Raw genomic sequence first — 16202 nt, forward strand, 5'->3', positions numbered from 1 at the left:
CTCTAGTTCTGATCCCCTCATCTTGGAGGTGCTTGTCCCTGTCTGGCATCCCACAATTTTCTATGGGAATGTGAAGATGCTTCAGTGGGGCCGCTGCCCTAAGGAGCATCTGGGGCAGGTGGACCAGGGTGGATGCATCAGTTGTGAGGACAGTGAAAGGCCGCGGACGTGGCAGTAGAGAGGAGGGCTGGCTGGAGAAGATGGGAGAGCGGTAGTTCCCATGAAGAACAGCAGCAGGAGGGCCAGGGAAGACGAGCTGGACAGGTAACTATGGCAGGCAAGCGGGTAAGCAGGTGAGCAGGTGAGCAGGTAAGCAGGTAGGCAGGTAGGCAGGTAGGCAGGTGAGCAGGTAAGCAGGTGGGCAGAGATGAAGGTGAGCAGGTAGGCAGGGAAGCAGGCCCTTGAATACTGTGCTAAGGAGTTTGGGTTTTACCTTGAGGACGAAGAGTTCTTAGCGGGTTGTTGGTGGAGCCTGGCAAAACCAGAGGCACAGAGATGCTGCCAACTTATCTTGCAGAGCGCGTCTCAGAGATTCCTAGCAAAGAGAAGGCCCTGGGAAACCCAGTGACTCTGAAACCTTCATGCAGAGATGTGCCTGGAGATCTCTAGAAAGGGCTGGAGCCAGAGGGATAATTTCCGAAAGCTTCACAGGTGCTGTGCTTCTGAGCAAAGTCCACACCCTGCATCTGGGCAGTGCACACGCAACCATGCACCAACCACATCACTCTGTGCAAGGACCTCAGCTCCTTGCCCAAACGCTACAGGGCAAGCCCAGGCAGGGCTCAGCATTCCACTCTGAAGGTGAAGCCAATGTGCTTTAAAAGAAGGCAGAGGCTCTGTGGCTGTTTCTCTTTCCCTCGCTGGGTTTTGGAACAGGGTAGTGGTTAAGCGTGGGTTCCATCATCCAACATAGGTGGCAATCCCAGCTCTACTGTTTAACAGTGTATGCCCTTATATGCATTTCTTAATTTCTCTGGGCCTCTGTTTCCTCATTATCAAACTCAGGATTGAGCGGATTTCTCTACTCTCTACACCTGGAGAGAGAGTATTGGGTGTACCTCAGTACCTGGCTCGTCAGAAGACTACAGTAAAATGTGCTGTTATGATGATCTGTTTCTCCAGCACTTCTCTTTTAAACTGTCTGGAAAGTTGAATAATAGCAACAGGCCTTTTAAGAATTTTGGAGGTAGGAACTACAATGATCCCCAAGCTCCTGATGAGGAACCGAGCCTCAGAGGGTTAATAACATCCCAGGATCTCATGCCCCCAAAAAGGGCAAGGCTCGGGAGGTGGAAAGACTTCTCATCACCAAGTACCACAGGGAGAAGGTCAGCTCTGGACTGAGCCTTAAAAAGTGTGTCTTGTTGAGGAAGGAGGTTGAGAAAGTGGGTGGCCACGTGCCCGGGCCCCTGGAAGTTTCCCTGGACCAGGGCCTCACGGACAGACTGAGAAAGCCGCTCCTGGCCCGGGTCATGCCCGCAGGGCCCTCGCTAGCCTATGAAACCCCACGGGCCTGCACATTTCCTCCACAAGCTGTGAGAGGCATCAGTATGTCCTCTCCGGAGTGACAAATGACACTCGACCCCGAGGCCCCGAGGCCCACGCAGGCTCGGTAATCAGTGACAGCTGCAGCAGCTGTTCTGCTGGCCAGGGGTCAAGGTCCCAGGCAGCTTCTCCTTATGAGGTATAACCTGACTGCACTGGCTTCTCCTTATGAGGTATAACCTGACTGCACTGCAGCTCTGAGCTGCCCCAGGAGCCCTGTGCACAGAGCCTGAGACCATGTCAAGCCCATCTGTCAATCTGGAACAGCCCACCTCTCAATCTACGGAAAGAGACCGGAACAGGGCAGGTGCCCACTCAGTGCTGAAATGATCAAGGAGTAAATGAGTGAGTGAGTGAAAGAATGCATGAATCCTTCCACCTCTTCCCTCATAAGAGACACTCTCCGAGCAGCAATTGCCCCAGCCTCATGGGCTTTTCCAGAACTGTGTGAGAAGAAAGGAGCTGCTCAGTGTCAGGGACACCCCTCCAAGTCCCACAGATCACAACAGCAGGCCAGACCTGTCCTCCTGCAGGGAGCACACATACCCACCTGCCCCTGTGTGGTCGGCAGCCATGCCCCTGAGCCCTAGAGGCAACGGGGAGCAAGATCTCCAAGCCCCAGCTCCACACTGATGGCTGCTCCGGGACAAGGATGCAGGGACCTGGAAAGAAAGGACAATCCCCACGAAGGAAGTGGAGGGGCCGGGATTTGAGGTCACGGCATGGAAGGAAAGAGCTGAGCTTCAAAGGCCGCAGAAGAAGAACAGGCGGAGTTAACAGGAAAAACCAGTCAGGCCCTCTGGGAGAGGCTGGGGTTGCACGGAGGGCTGAGGAGGGGGAAGAGGAGCCAGGACTGGCAAAGGCTGCCTGACAGTCTGCCCTCCAGACAGCCACTTCCTCCCCTGTGCCTGCTCCATGTGGGAAGCCCTATGGGGGCTCAACTTTCAGCCCTGCTTCGGAGTGGGGGGACTGTCACCTCCCTTGTCGCTCCCCATTCTCACCCCCACCCCCCAACAGAGACCCGTTTCCGCAAGGCCAGGAGTGAGCGCACCGCATCAGACCCTTGCGTCAGACCCCTGGCACGTCCTTGTTTTCAGTGGTTTGGAAGTGAATCGTCTCTAGGTTTGTGTTGAGGCCAAGATACATGTTTTTCCTTTTCTCCGCTTTCCTTTCTTGTGCCTTGTTATGACTGGCTTTGGAGCCTGGCTTACAGGGAGGGGGGATGGAGAATGGGCAGGCTGTGGGGGAGGTGGCTGGGGTCCCAGGGAGGGAGGTCTCGGGACACCTGCCCTGCCAAAGTCAAGGCTATTGAGCAGGTGACCTTGGCCTCCAGGTCAGGGAAGCTGGAGGTATCTCGTGGGCCACAGAGTCCCAGGATCCACAGAGGAAGGAGGAGGGAGCCGCTGGGAGAGTGGTTTAGGCTTAGGTGGTTGATGAGTGCGTGGGACAGGGGGAGGAGGAAGAAATGGGGAGGCTGCCAGATGGCAGAGGAGGAACCCACACTCCGGAGAAACTCACTTTGTGTTCCAGCCTCCACTTGGAGCCGAGCGTCATTCCGCCCACCCTGGGCTGGGTGTTTCTCTTTCACTTGGGAAAACCAAAAGGCAGAATTGAGGTTCCGGCCTCCAGAGCCCATCAGGACAAAAGACATGCCTTAAGCGCCCTGCACCAGCCCTGAGCTGAGTGGTGGCCCCACCAGCTGGCCCTTAGGGGCTGAAAGCAAGAGCAGGCAAGTGGGAGCTACCAAGGGTCTCGGGGTGCTGTGGAAGGTGCACCCCCACCAGCCTTCCACAGCCACCACATCCCAGGAGAGGCCAAGACACTGCCCCAGACCAAACAGAAGACAGGAAAATACTGGTTCTGAAAAATGTTTACATTCTCCTTCCCAGAATTCCAAGATACTAAGATGTTGTAAAACAAAAAGAAATGAAAAGATAGGAAGGAAAACACCCATTGATGAAAATGATTCATTCCCTCGATACATTTCTACAAAACCATCCCGGAGCAGGATCCAGAACTCTACGTTCTCCGTCAGCACCCAGCTAACTCCTCCGCACCCCTGCTCAGGGCTGGGTGGCAAGACACCAAGATGGTTAAATTTAAAAGAAGTCACAGGATGGTGGAGACACTTTAAATAACAAGCACCTGGGGAAGCGGTTCATTGCCGAGTCTGGACGAAGCCACGTGGGAGCCGGGATTGCAGGGCTATGGACACCTGGTGAAGCGGTTCATTGCCAAGTCCGGACGAAGCCGCTTGGGAGCCGGGGGTGCAGGGCTATGGTTGTTGGACAAATGAGTGGACTTTCTACTTCAGGCACAGTTCTCCTGGCTTTTTTTCTCCCCAGACTCAGCCGTCCCTCCAGGCCTCAGCAGCAGGACAGTGGAAGGTTCGAGGTTCCGGGTGATGGAATCACCTGGCCCCCTGTAGGCAGCCCCCTTCCTCTGAGACAGCCCTCAGCCAGACCTTCCTCAAGCAGTGTGAGGGATGGAGGTAGAAAGCAAAGTTTACATGGACTTCCCTCTCACCCCGCAAAGAATGCTCCCAGACAAGCTAGGGCCCATTGAAAGGACCAGGGCTGGCTGGGTGCGGTGGTTCACTCCTGTAACCCCAGCACTTTGGGAGGCTGAGGCAGGAGGATTACTTGAGCTCAGGAGTTCGAGACCAGCCTGGACAACATGGAAGAAACCCCGTCTCTCCAAAGTATACAAAAATTAGCCAGGCATGGTGGTGTGTGCCTGTAGTGCCAGCTACTCGGGAGACTGAGGCACGAGAATTGCTTGAACCCAAGAGGCGAAGGTTGCAGTGAGTTGAGATCATGCCACTGCACTCCAGCCTAGGTGACAAAATGAGACTGTCTCAAAAATAAAAATAAAAAATGAAACGACAGGGCCAACAACACACAAAGAATCCGAGAGGAAAGGTGACTTGCCTCAGGTCACCCAGCCAAGGTAATGGCCAAGCAGGTATCAGAAACTGGCCGTGCCATGAAACATGAGCTTCTGCTACCCGAAAAATACCAGGGTTCATTCCCCTATCAAGCAACAATGACTCTCTGTGAGAATGCAAGTTTTGATCAATGAGTTTATTACTTGGCTCCAATAAGGAGGGCACTGGGCATATTCTCAAAGCAGTGTCTCTCCAAGGGAAAGTGACAGGAGGGTATTATGGGGCAATGGAGAGGGCAGAGGGTGCATCGTCGCATGTAGAGCAGGGGTCTCTGTGGCACAGGACCGTGTCATCATGCCAGCACGTGGGTTGCACATTATGGTCCTGAAGCTGCAGCTTTTCCAGGATAGAGACTTAGCATTGTCATGAGGAAAGTTCCCTGGGATTCACGTCTAAGTTGCCAGAGTCTTCCAGGAGCTGGTTCTGACCAACAGGGTGGCCTCATTCCACCCAGGGTTTAGGGAAGAGTAGGCTGCAGGGCAGGAGGCTGTAACCCAGGCTGATGGCTCAACTGGATTAAATTCCTCCGGTCCCTGGATGTAGTGGCACACACCTGTGGTCCCAGCTGTACTCAGAAGGCTGAGATGGGAGGATCACTTGAACCCAGGAGGTCAAGGCTGCAGTGAGCTGTGATCACACTACTGCACTCCAGCCTGGGCAACAGAGCAAGACCCTGTCTGAAAAAAAAAAAAAAAGTCCTATGGTGGTCCCTGGAGACCTTCCTTGTCTGCTTACACTTTGGCCCTGGTGCATTTTCTGCAGAATTAAGATCTGAATCAGTCAAAGGGTATAACATTTTAGTTATGCAGGATGAGTAAGTTATTTGAGATCTAATGTATGGCATCGTGAGTACAGTTAATAATACTGTATCCTGGGAATTTGCTAAAAGATTTGATCTTAAGTGTTCTCACCACACACACAGAAATCCTGTCACTACGTGAGCTGATGGGTTTGTTCATTAGTTTGACTGTGATAATCATTTCGGTCTATACATATATCAAAGCATCATGTACACCTTAAATATATACAATTTTTATTTAATTATACCTCAATAAAGCTGAAAAAGTCTTTTTAAATTAATTTTAATTTTAGAAGAATTGAGAGCATAAAGTGACCTTTGAGACCTTTCACAGGCACCCTGCGTGTTTCAGGTAAGAAGTCCAAGGCCCGGGGCGTGACACCCCCAGGCCACCAGCTCTGAACGACCTGTAATCAGGGTGGCCCAGCTCCATCCAGCCCGTGGCTCCCTGGGACTGAGTTGCCTTCAATGCCTCCAGGGCTGGGGGTTACTGATGGTGGCAGGGAGCAGGGGCCTTCTAGACGACACCCTCCTGGGCCCAGCCCAAGGCTTCTCCCGCGTCTCCTCCCGCGGCCCAGACGGGACGCAGGCCAATCTAGGCTGTCCCGCTCGTGCCCCCGTGTGGCCAAACGCTAAACACCAGGAGGGTGCAAATGGACCCGGGCAGCTTTTGAGCCTGCTGCGCCTGTCACCCGCAGGTCAGGGCCAATGGGGTTCAGGACGTCTGCGCACCAACGACTCACACCACAAACCTGTGCCTGAGCAGTGGCTGGCAAATATTTAGGGGTGAACCTGCGGCTCATTCATGAAAACTAAGAACATGCAGAGGACCTCGAGCTTCAAGCAGCTTAATGGTGACACTAAAAAGCTCACCTCAGCCTGGGCAACATAGGGAGACCCTGTCTCTGCAAAAAATTAAAAAATCAGCCACACATGGTGGTATGTACCTGTAGTCCCAGCCCAGCTACTTTGGAGGCTGAGGCATGAAAATTGCTTGAGCATGAGAGATCAAGGCTGCAGTGAGCCAAGATCACGCCACTGCACTCCAGCCTGGGTGACACAGTGAGACCCTGTTTCAAAAAAGTTAAAAAGCTAACCTCAAGAATCTCCCCTTTTGTTCTGATCTTCAGCGGTTACAGGATCCCAGAAGGATCACTTCCCCAAAGCAGCCCCTTTCGGCCCATCCCCGTGGCTAAATTCCCACTCATTATAAAGGGTAGGACACTCGGGGTGACTTATCCTCCAGTGTCTGGAGCCCACAATATTTTAGGGACCCAAGAAAATGTTCTTCCACTTCTATTAATTAATTAATGTATTTATTTATTTTGAGACAGAGTCTCGCTCTGTCACCCAGGTTGGAGTGCAGTGGCGTCATCTCAGCTCACTGCAACCTCTGCCTTCTGGGTTCAAGCGATTCTCCTGCCTCAGCCTCCCGAGTAGCTGGGACTACAGGCGCCGGCCACCACGCCCAGCTAATTTTTTTGTATTTTTTAGTAGAGACGAGGTTTCACCATGTTAGCCGGGATGGTCTCGATCTCTTGACGTCGTGATCCACCCACCTCAGCCTCCCAAAGTGTTGGGATTACAGGCGTGAGCCACCACGCCCAGCCTCCACTGCTTTTAAAATCAAATTTTAATATAATAATAATATACAGTTATGAATCCAGCCTAGATTACATTCATCTTTGTACCAACAGTCATAAAATCGCATTTTTATTTTTTTTTTTTATAGAGAAAGAGGCCCCTGAAAGGAAAAGAGCCCCGACCAGGCCCCCTGTTCCTGTGCAGCCCCAGGACTCTGTACCTCTGAAAGCTCTCACTTGCAAAGGTAAAAATCCATTTCCAAAGACAAGAAGCACCGTGGGCCCATTCTTGCTTGCTTTCTCTGAGACAGCGCAGATCTGAGGGGGTGTCCAGGACAGTGAAGCCATCAAAGAGCACGTGACAGGAAGGGGGATGCTCGGCCTGGAGTGGGCAGAGGAAGACAACACGGGCCACGCGGGCGTCTCCACCTCTGCAGAAGCAGGAAGAAGAAAGGAGCGGTCAGGCACAGCTGGGTTCCTCTTCCCGGCAATGTGATCTGGAGGAAATGGTTTAACCTCCCAGACCTCCCCACATCTGTAAAGCAGAGAGGACAGCAGCACTTGCCCGATGCGGCCATCTCGAAGACTTGCCACCCGCAGGAGGCACCGGAAACGGAACTGCCAGGACCCTTTTCTCAAGATGGCGCCCAAGGTAATGAAGGAAGCTCCTGCCCCTCCCAAAGCCCAAGCCAAAGTAGGGGCTTTGAGGGCCAAGGAGGCAATGCTGAAGGGTGTCCACAGCCACAAAAAGGAGATCCGCCGTCAGCCACCCTCCGGCAGCCCAAGACGCTGCAGCTCCGGAGACTGCCCAGCTATCCTCGGAAGAGCACCCGAAGGAGCGCCCCCAACCCGAGTCGGCCATAAAGACGTTATTAGACTGGTGCAAAAGTAATCACAGTTTTTGCCATTACTTTGGATGGCAAAAACCGCAAGTACTTTTGCACCAACCTAACAGAAGCCAACCACACACTTGTGCTTCTTATGGATGTCAAAACTGGCAGGCTCCGGTCAAACAGGCTGGAAAGAAGCCCTCCGACATCGGTGTACCCAAGGCCCATACCCTGCTTAGGCCCGAGGTTCAATTAGCACCTGGCTGAGATGGTTTGGGTGCTGCCCACAAAACGGGGTCATCTAAACTGTGTCCAGAGCTGGGCATGGTGGCTCACACCTGTAAGCCCAGCACTTTGGGAGGCCAAGGTGGGAGGGTCACTTGGACCCAGGAGTTCAAGACCAGCCTGGGAAACATAGTGAGACCCCATCTCTACAAAATTTTTAAAAATTAGCTCAGCGTGGTAGCTCACGCCTATGGTCCCAGCTGCTCGGGAGGCTGAGGTGGGAGAATCACTTGAGCCCAGGAGGTTGAGGCTACAGTGAGCCATGATCATACCACTGCACTCCAGCCTGGGTGACAGTGTGAGACCCTGTCTCAAAAATTAAAAGCAATTAATTAAAAAATAAACTGCATCCAGCTGGCTAATCCTAAATATATACTTTTTCCCGTGAAAAGAGTGGCGCCATCATAATAATGTGTTTTCGCTCTCATTTCCCAGGTGGACCCTGAGCCAGGCCGCATCCAGTGGGGAGCCCTGCGTGGACAGCAGGTGAAGCCCCGTGGAGATGCCCAGGGATCCAAAGGCGACGTCACTGATGGCGAGGCTGCCCCCCTTGGTCTCTGGGTCTGCCACCGCTCTGACTTGGAGACAGGTGCTGCAGCCTTTCCAATGCTAGGCTCACTCTGGACTCGTCATGAAGTGCTTTCTGCCAGGGCACCCTGGTTGGAAGTTTAGAAGCCCTAAAGGACAGCTACAATTGTGGCAGCTGTGAGAGAGCAGCTGTTACTGATCCACACATGGGCCAGAAGGTTTATTCCGAGAGGTTCTGGAAATCTGCTGGGAGGGATGACTCCGTTGTGTGGGGAACACACTCAGATAGTTGCGCATTCACTCATCTACACCACACCATGAATAAAACTTAGATTCCAGATTTTAAACACTGCCAAAGGGCAGCTTCCTCCCTTTACCCACTGACCTCACAATTGCCCTCGGCACACAGTCAACCCGGACCTGCTCCCGCAACAGGCCTCCCTCCACTGCTGCGGCCCGGCTCAGGGTCACCCTGGGAAATGATGGTTAAAAAATAAAAATGACTGAGGTGCCCGGTTCAGCCCTCTGTGCCGAATGACAACAGCAGCCAGGTGCAACCAGAATGACCGATGAGGACCAACAGATGTCCCTCCCACCTGGCACCAGCAGCCAGGGCCCCTGAAGGCCACTGTCCACCTTGGCCCTCATGCTGCAAACGTGTTCGGAGCTCATTCTCTGAGCCAGGCTGTGCGCTGGGCATGGAGCTCCTGCAGTGAGGGCAGACAGGATCTGGCCTCTAGCCTCAAGGTCCTTGCAGTCTGGGAAACTTTACAAGCACATGAATAAAGTATTTGAATCAAGAAAGATAGGAACTGCTATAGAATTAAAAGCAAAGTGCTTTGGGTAGAGTTACAAGCAAGGTACCTGGAAACCCAGAAAGAGAAGGGTTCTTCAGTCTGGGAGGAAATTAAGGAACGTTCACAGGGGTCACAAATGAGCTGAGCCCTAAAAGATGGAAAGGAATTTCCTGCTTAACTAGAAAGCTTTCTCCACAGTCCAAAATGTGTTTCACAGTGAGAAGGAGGATAGGCAGGGAACACGTTGGCATTACGGCGTTGTGTTGTTACTGTTGTGTTACTGTTGTTGTTGTTGTTGTTGTTTTTTTTTTTGAGACGGAGTCTCGCTCTGTTGCCCAGGCTGGAGTGCAGTGGCACGATCTCAGCTCACTGCAAGCTCCACCTCCAGGGTTCACGCCATTCTCCTGCCTCAGCCTCCTGAGTAGCTGGGATTATGCCATTCTCCTGCCTCAGCCTCCTGAGTAGCTGGGATTACAGGTGCCTGCCACCACGCCTGGCTAATTTTTTTGTATTTTTAGTAGAGACGAGGTTTCACTGGGTTAGCCAGGATGGTCTCGATCTCTTGACCTCATGATCCACCCGCCTCGGCCTCCCAAAGTGCTGGGATTACAGGTGTGAGCCACTGCGCCCAGCCTGTTGTTGTTGTTTTAAGCCAGCAATACACCTCACCACATTAGTGTGGATGTCTGGAGAAAGTGTTGAGGCTACATTGGCATCTAAAAATTCCAGTTGTGCCAAACGTAGGGGCTCACGCCTATAATCGCAGCAATCTGGGAGGCCAAGGTGAAAGGATTTCTTGAGCCCAGAAGATCAAGACCAGCCGGGGAACCATGGCAAGACCCCATCTCTACAAAACATTTTAAAAAATAGCCAGGCATGGTGGTGCACACCTGTGGTCCCAGCTATTCATGAGGCTGAGGCAGGAGGATCACTTGGACCCAGGAGTTCAAGGCTGCTATGAACTGTGATTGCACCACTGAACTCCAGCCTGGGTGACAGAGTCAGACCCTATTTCAAATAAATAAATAAACAAATAAATAAAAATTCCAGCTGCTAAAGCCACAAATATCCAGAACCCACACACTGACCTGTGCCTTCCAGGACTGCAGGTGGGGTGGGTACTGCCTCACCGGCTGCTATAACGGAGTACCACAGTCCGGGTGGCTTAAACGGCAGACATTTATTCTCTCACAGTCCTGGAGGCTGGAGGTCCGAGGTCAAAGTGCTGGTGTGCTTGGGTTCTGGTGAGGGCTGTTGTCCTGGCATGCAGACAGCCACTTTCTCACTGTGTCCTCCCGTAGCTTTTTCTGTCTGAGACAGAGAGAGATCTCTGGTGTCTTTTTCCTTTTTTTAATAAGAACACCAGTTTTTTTGAAGAGAACAGTCCCACCTTTATGATTTCCTTTAACCTTATTCACCCGCTTAAAGGCCCTACCTCCAATATAATCACATTGGAAGTTAGCGCTTCAAAATAGGAATTTGGAGGAGGCATAATTAAGTCTGTAGCAGGCATTCCCAGCAATGCGTCAAAAAAAAAAAAAAAAAAAAAAAATGGAAGGTTGGAAAGAGAATGCAGTGAGGAAAGGGTCGGAAAGGGAGGGGCTGTGGCCAGGACGGATGTCAGAGAGAACTGCCGAAGAGATTCGAAAACCAGGGACCCAGATCATCCTCCGGGCCACTCCCAAATCAAGGGAAGAGGCTGGATGGGTCCAGGGTCATCTCCTTCTTTTCTGTGTCAGATCTCCTTGATTCTACACTAACTCCAGGCATCTTTCTTCCTGTCCTATCCAGTCCTCACTGTAGACTCATTCTGGAAAGCGGGGAGGGATGGCAGGGGAGGGAGCAGAAAGAGAAACTATTACGCTGTAGGTCCCGGAGAACACTGCTCTCCCTGGGTCTGGGAGCTTAGGGACTTTCTGCCACACCCCACCCCTCACAAGACTGAAAGAGTTTCATCAGGGTCTGAGCTCTGGGATTTGGAAAGACTCATGGAAAACAGAGCAGAGCCTGAGTTTTGAGGAGAATCCCTGCCTTCTCATAAAATACTCCTGGAGGAGGCAGCATCAGAATGGATGCTTGAGACACACCACAGAATCTGCTTCCCCAAATCCTCGAACACACAGGACACATGCCTCCTGGTCCCCATCAATCAGGCCCCAAAGCCGCCTGAGCCCTCACCTCCCGACTCTCCGAAAGCTGCCAACAATTACTGCTGAGCCAGCAATGCGTAATAGTCTCCTTCCTGCCTTCCCGTCTCTTTCTGTCTTTTGTTCCCTGCCTGGAAATCTATATAGCATGAAAGGAGCTGTTGAGGTGTATGTGGTTTTTTTTTTAACAAGAATCGGAAAATTTGAGTCATCTTTTTACAAAGTTAGACTGCGAAGGTTGTAGTCCTCTCTAAGGATTTAATAATGAAGTGAAGAGACCAGAGGTGACCAGAAACAAGTATGAGAGGAAACGAGAAGCCGTTATTCATGGATTTCCTGCAGTGTGCTCAGCACAGTACTACTCTAGGAGTTGGAGGATTTTTTTTTTTAAGGTGGTGGTGCTAGGGGCTGAGTGGTGCTACTTACTGTCTATTCTTCTGTTCTTCCTCAATAAGAGAAACCTTATATTGCTTGGGATGGCACTCTGCCCGAAGTAAAACAAACACATCAAAAAAAAAAAAATACACAAGGCTTGCTTAGCTGGCAGACACCCCTTTTGCCAAGCTCTTTCCATTTTCTTCCTGCCTGGAAGATAGGCATGATGACCGGAGCTGTAGCAGCCATCTTGGGACCATGAGGGTCCCATGGTCAAAAGGTCAAAAAAAAACTGCAAAAGCTTTGGCTGTGGTATACATGAGTGCTGGCAAACTACAGCCCATGAGTCAAATTTGGCCCACTACTTGTTTTTGTAAATAAAGTTATTGGAACACAGTCATGCTCATTTATTTGTCTGGAGCTAATTTTGCCCTGTTTATCACAAAGGGGAGTGATTGTAACCGAGACCACTTGGCCCACAATGCTAAAAATATTGGCTATCAGAAAAAAAAATTAGAAACTCTGCTTTAAACCACAGGCAGTAACTGCCTATCCCCAGACTTATTATGTTAAAAAAAAAAAAAAATTCTCTTGTGTTTGACATGAGGTTTCTTGTGTTTAACATGACGTTTCTGTTACTCACAGACTAATGGATATAATACTGTTTACACTCGAGGCACTCAGAGTTTACACAGCTGTGGAAGCAGAACATGGCAACTTTTAGAAAATTAAGAAAAAGACACACCCCAAATCATCGCCAACCAGCGGGGACACAGCCCTCTGTAACCCCAAGCAGCAATATTCACGGCGTCCTCTAGGTGGAGCTCTGCAGTGCACAGCCTGGGCAGCTGGAGGCAGCAGCCCTGTAGCTCTGCCTTCATCCAGCAGCCCATTAATTCAACGAGTATATGGGGATTATCTCTGTGTCAGACACTGTGGAAGGTGAATAAAACATGGTCCCTGGTCTTTAGAAGCTTATAGTATAAAAGAAATATACCAAGTAGCCATATGGTGTGGACTAACTTGTGTCCCTCACCCAAATTCATATGTTGAAGCCCTATCTCTCAATGTGACTGTATTTGGAGTTGGGGCCTTTGAGGGTGTAATTAAGGTTATATGAGGTCATAAGAGTGAGGCCCTAAACCAAATAGGTCTGGTTCCTTATAAGAAGAGGAAGAGACACCCAGGATGCGCACACAAGGAGAAGAGACCATGTGAAGACACCATGAGAAAGAAGGTGGTTGTACATCAAGGAGAGAGGCCTCAGGGGAAACCAAACCTGCTGACAGGTTGATCTTGGATTTTCAGCCTCTAGAACTTGGAGAAAATTTATTTCTATTGTTTAAGGCCCCAATCTGTGGTCTTTTGTTATGGCAGCCATAGCCAAGTAACACACAATTTAAATAGACCACATGGTGGCTTGAGGTCAGTGCTCCAGAGATGCAAATGTCGCATAGTGAATAGCATCATTCCAAGGCCTGGAGGATAAAGACATGACAGCCCCTGTGTCCGCTGAGACAACCAACCATTGCTGCTCCACACACCTTCAGCAAGCACTGCTCAGGCTGGGGCACCTGATGCTGAGATCTCCCTTGATAGGTGTTCTATTTGAAGAGCAAAGATTGTGTCCCAGCTACTGAACGCCCACCCAGGCTTCATCCACCTGGGCACCCAGTTCAGTCCAGTCCATCTCTGCACTGGCAGGCATGGCCTGGCTTTCACATTCCTCTCTCACCGCCTCTCCCAACTCCATATCTGGCCTTCAGCTCTGCCAGCTGTCTGTCTACACCACACGCCACAATCTGACCAATTTTCCAGAACATGTGTGTTTCGGTTCATATCATTCCTTGACTGGAGATACAGAGCTCAAATTCCCTTTCTCCATGATGCATTTTTTAAAAACAACAAATTCTCAAGCACTGTTTTCCTCTTGTGTGGCATTCACTCCATTCTGGCTTCTGTTGAGACGATGTTGATAAAGCTGATGCATCTTTTATCCTCTCCTAAATGGGAGGGTCTTAAAGGGAAGCCAAGATCTTTGCACTTCCCTTCCTGAGACTCAGTTTCAGAGCCATGTATTAGACATTCAATACGTGCCCATTAAATAATAGATCAATGATAGATCAATAGATGGATGATAGCTCAAGAGACAGATATATTGATTGATTGATTGATGATAGATATATAAACAGATGATCGATGACAGATCAATAGATAGATAATAAACAGATAAATAGATGATTGACAGACAGATAGCCAGTGGCAGACACCTGTAATACCAGCTACTCAGGAGGCTGAGGCAGGAGGATTGCTTGAGTCTAGAAGTTCTAAGCTGTGGTACACTATGCAGATCAGGGGTCCACACTAAGTTCAGCATCCATATGGTGAACTCGTGGGATCAAGGGACTGCCAGGTTTCCTAGGGAGGGGTGAACCAGCCCAGATTGGAAATGGAGCAAGTCTAAACACACGTGATGATCGGTAGCGGGATCACTCCTGTGAATAGCCACTGCACTCCAGCCTGGGCAAGATAGTGAGGACCTGTCTCTAAAAACAAATTGACAGATGATAGATAATAGATAATCAATGGATGGGTAGATAAATGAATAGATAGATGACTGATGGATGGATAGGAAGATAGAGGGATGATAGATGATAGAGAGAAGGAATAGATGATGATAGATGAGAGAGAAAGAGAGAGAGGTAATATTAAAGCCATCATCTCTGGCCTTGCAGGGAACACTCTCGCAGCCATGTTTCCTGACTGCACTGGGGAGGATTTGGGTCCAAGCTCCTCCTGTAACTTCCTGCCATCCTGTGAAATGATCCTGCCCTAGGGAGCTGCGCTCCCAGAGGAGTGTCCACCTGGGAGCACGCCACAAGCCCAGGGGAACATTCTGATTTCCTAAGGGAACTAGATGTCCCAGTTTGGGCAAAAGGGCCTCCCGGGAAAACAGAGTACTGCCAAGGACTCAGTCTGGCATGTCCCCAGAGGGAGAGAAACTGTCCCCACCCACCACTTACTTGGATGGAATTGCTCCCCAGCATGCAGAGGTATCACTGTGTGAGGTCAGCGACGATGCGTGGAGGCCTGTCTCAAGGCAACCTTCTGGTGGGGAGGACATTCTCTCTGGTTGTATTTTCATTCCACTCTCAGTGTTTCCGTGCAGAGTGAAGTGAGCGCCCCTCCTTGACCTCATGAAGCTGCTCAAGGGCAAAACTCTACCCGCGACTTGATTTGCTTAGAAACAAAATATACAAAGGAAACACCAATTCAAGGTAGCCTGTTATTCACAGCTAAGAGAGAGACTTCTCTGACACTTTGGATCTTTCCTTCCATCAGTCATTTACTTCAGTGCTTGGAATGTCAGGAGGAAAATAATGAGTCACACCTGGTCTGAGGCAACCAAGTCACTTGTCAGCACAGAGTGCCTGCAATCGCAGCACTCAGTGACCAAGGCCCAGATGCTTGGCTGCAGCTGGAGGCATAACAAGAGGTGCCAGAGAGAAAGACCAGTGAGATACTTTACAGCCAAGATCTGCAAAGCACACATCCAGGGACTCCAGCTTAGGAAGCCTGACTGTGAATGTTTGTTGAATGCAAAGGAACACATCGTTGTAGGCTGGCCTGGGAGCCCAACACAAAATAAGAACCAGTGCCCAACTGGGCTTTCAGTTTACTTGTTATTAGAAATATTACTGGGCTTTATCAAGTCTTGACAACTCTGTTGCCCTGTTTGAAAGTGACACAGAATTAATCCATGGGCTGTCAGATCATCTGAGGAAGGGCCTTATAGACCAGGCCAGTTTTAGATTCAGCCTGCTGGATGTGGGAGCCACTGGTTGGTGGGACAAGCACAGGTTGGGGGCTGGATGTGGGAACTCAGTAGCACTCAGCCTCTTGAGTAATACTGCTCTCATCAATGCCGTATTTAACCAAAACTGCACCTAAATCGTATCTTACCTATATTTCTTGAATACAAGTTTATACTCCATGCCATTTTAGAAGCAGCAAGGGACCCCTCTGACAGCAAAGAAGAAGGAAAAAAACCTAACAATTAGACTCTTCGAAGTCAGCTTGTGGTGGACTTTTTTCCTATGGCTAAGTTAAGTTTTATAAATGACCTATTTCTGTTCTGCCGCCCACAGATTCCTAGAGGCTCGTAGGCAAAATCCCACGCTCTCCGGATGGCCAAATCTTGCCTTTTATGATCAAAGTCTCTCCCAGGTCTTTGGAAATCATAAGCATAAGAAGGATTACAGTAAGCCGTGTTATACATGTAAAATTCCAAAGAATTAAGTCTCACTCTCTTTTTCGTGCCTGGTAGAAAAAGTATGAAGGAAAAGTCACATCAACAAATCTTCTG

At 50.2% G+C, this 16202-nt stretch overlaps 1 protein-coding gene across 8 annotated transcripts in view; it reads right to left on the reverse strand.

Moving 5' to 3' along the window:
- Positions 1 to 16202, reverse strand: part of ASB13 (ankyrin repeat and SOCS box containing 13) — a 70691-nt gene that overhangs the window by 23513 nt on the left and 30976 nt on the right. For 2 of the 8 annotated variants that reach the window (XR_010141465.1, XR_010141468.1), the window contains 2 exons: positions 14860 to 15076; positions 6907 to 7305 (listed from right to left, as the gene is read on the reverse strand). The exons of 1 other annotated variant lie outside the window; for it this stretch is intronic. The gene's annotated coding sequence lies outside the window, so the exon portion shown is untranslated. Of the gene's footprint in view, positions 1 to 4613; positions 5170 to 6906; positions 7306 to 10402; positions 10626 to 14859; positions 15077 to 16202 lie in introns of those variants that run through there. 5 more of the 8 variants (XR_010141466.1, XR_010141467.1, XR_010141464.1 and 2 more) reach the window with 5 other exon arrangements.

Source organism: Pongo abelii, chromosome 8 (assembly GCF_028885655.2).
Source record: "Pongo abelii isolate AG06213 chromosome 8, NHGRI_mPonAbe1-v2.0_pri, whole genome shotgun sequence".
NCBI classification, from domain to species: domain Eukaryota; kingdom Metazoa; phylum Chordata; class Mammalia; order Primates; family Hominidae; genus Pongo; species Pongo abelii.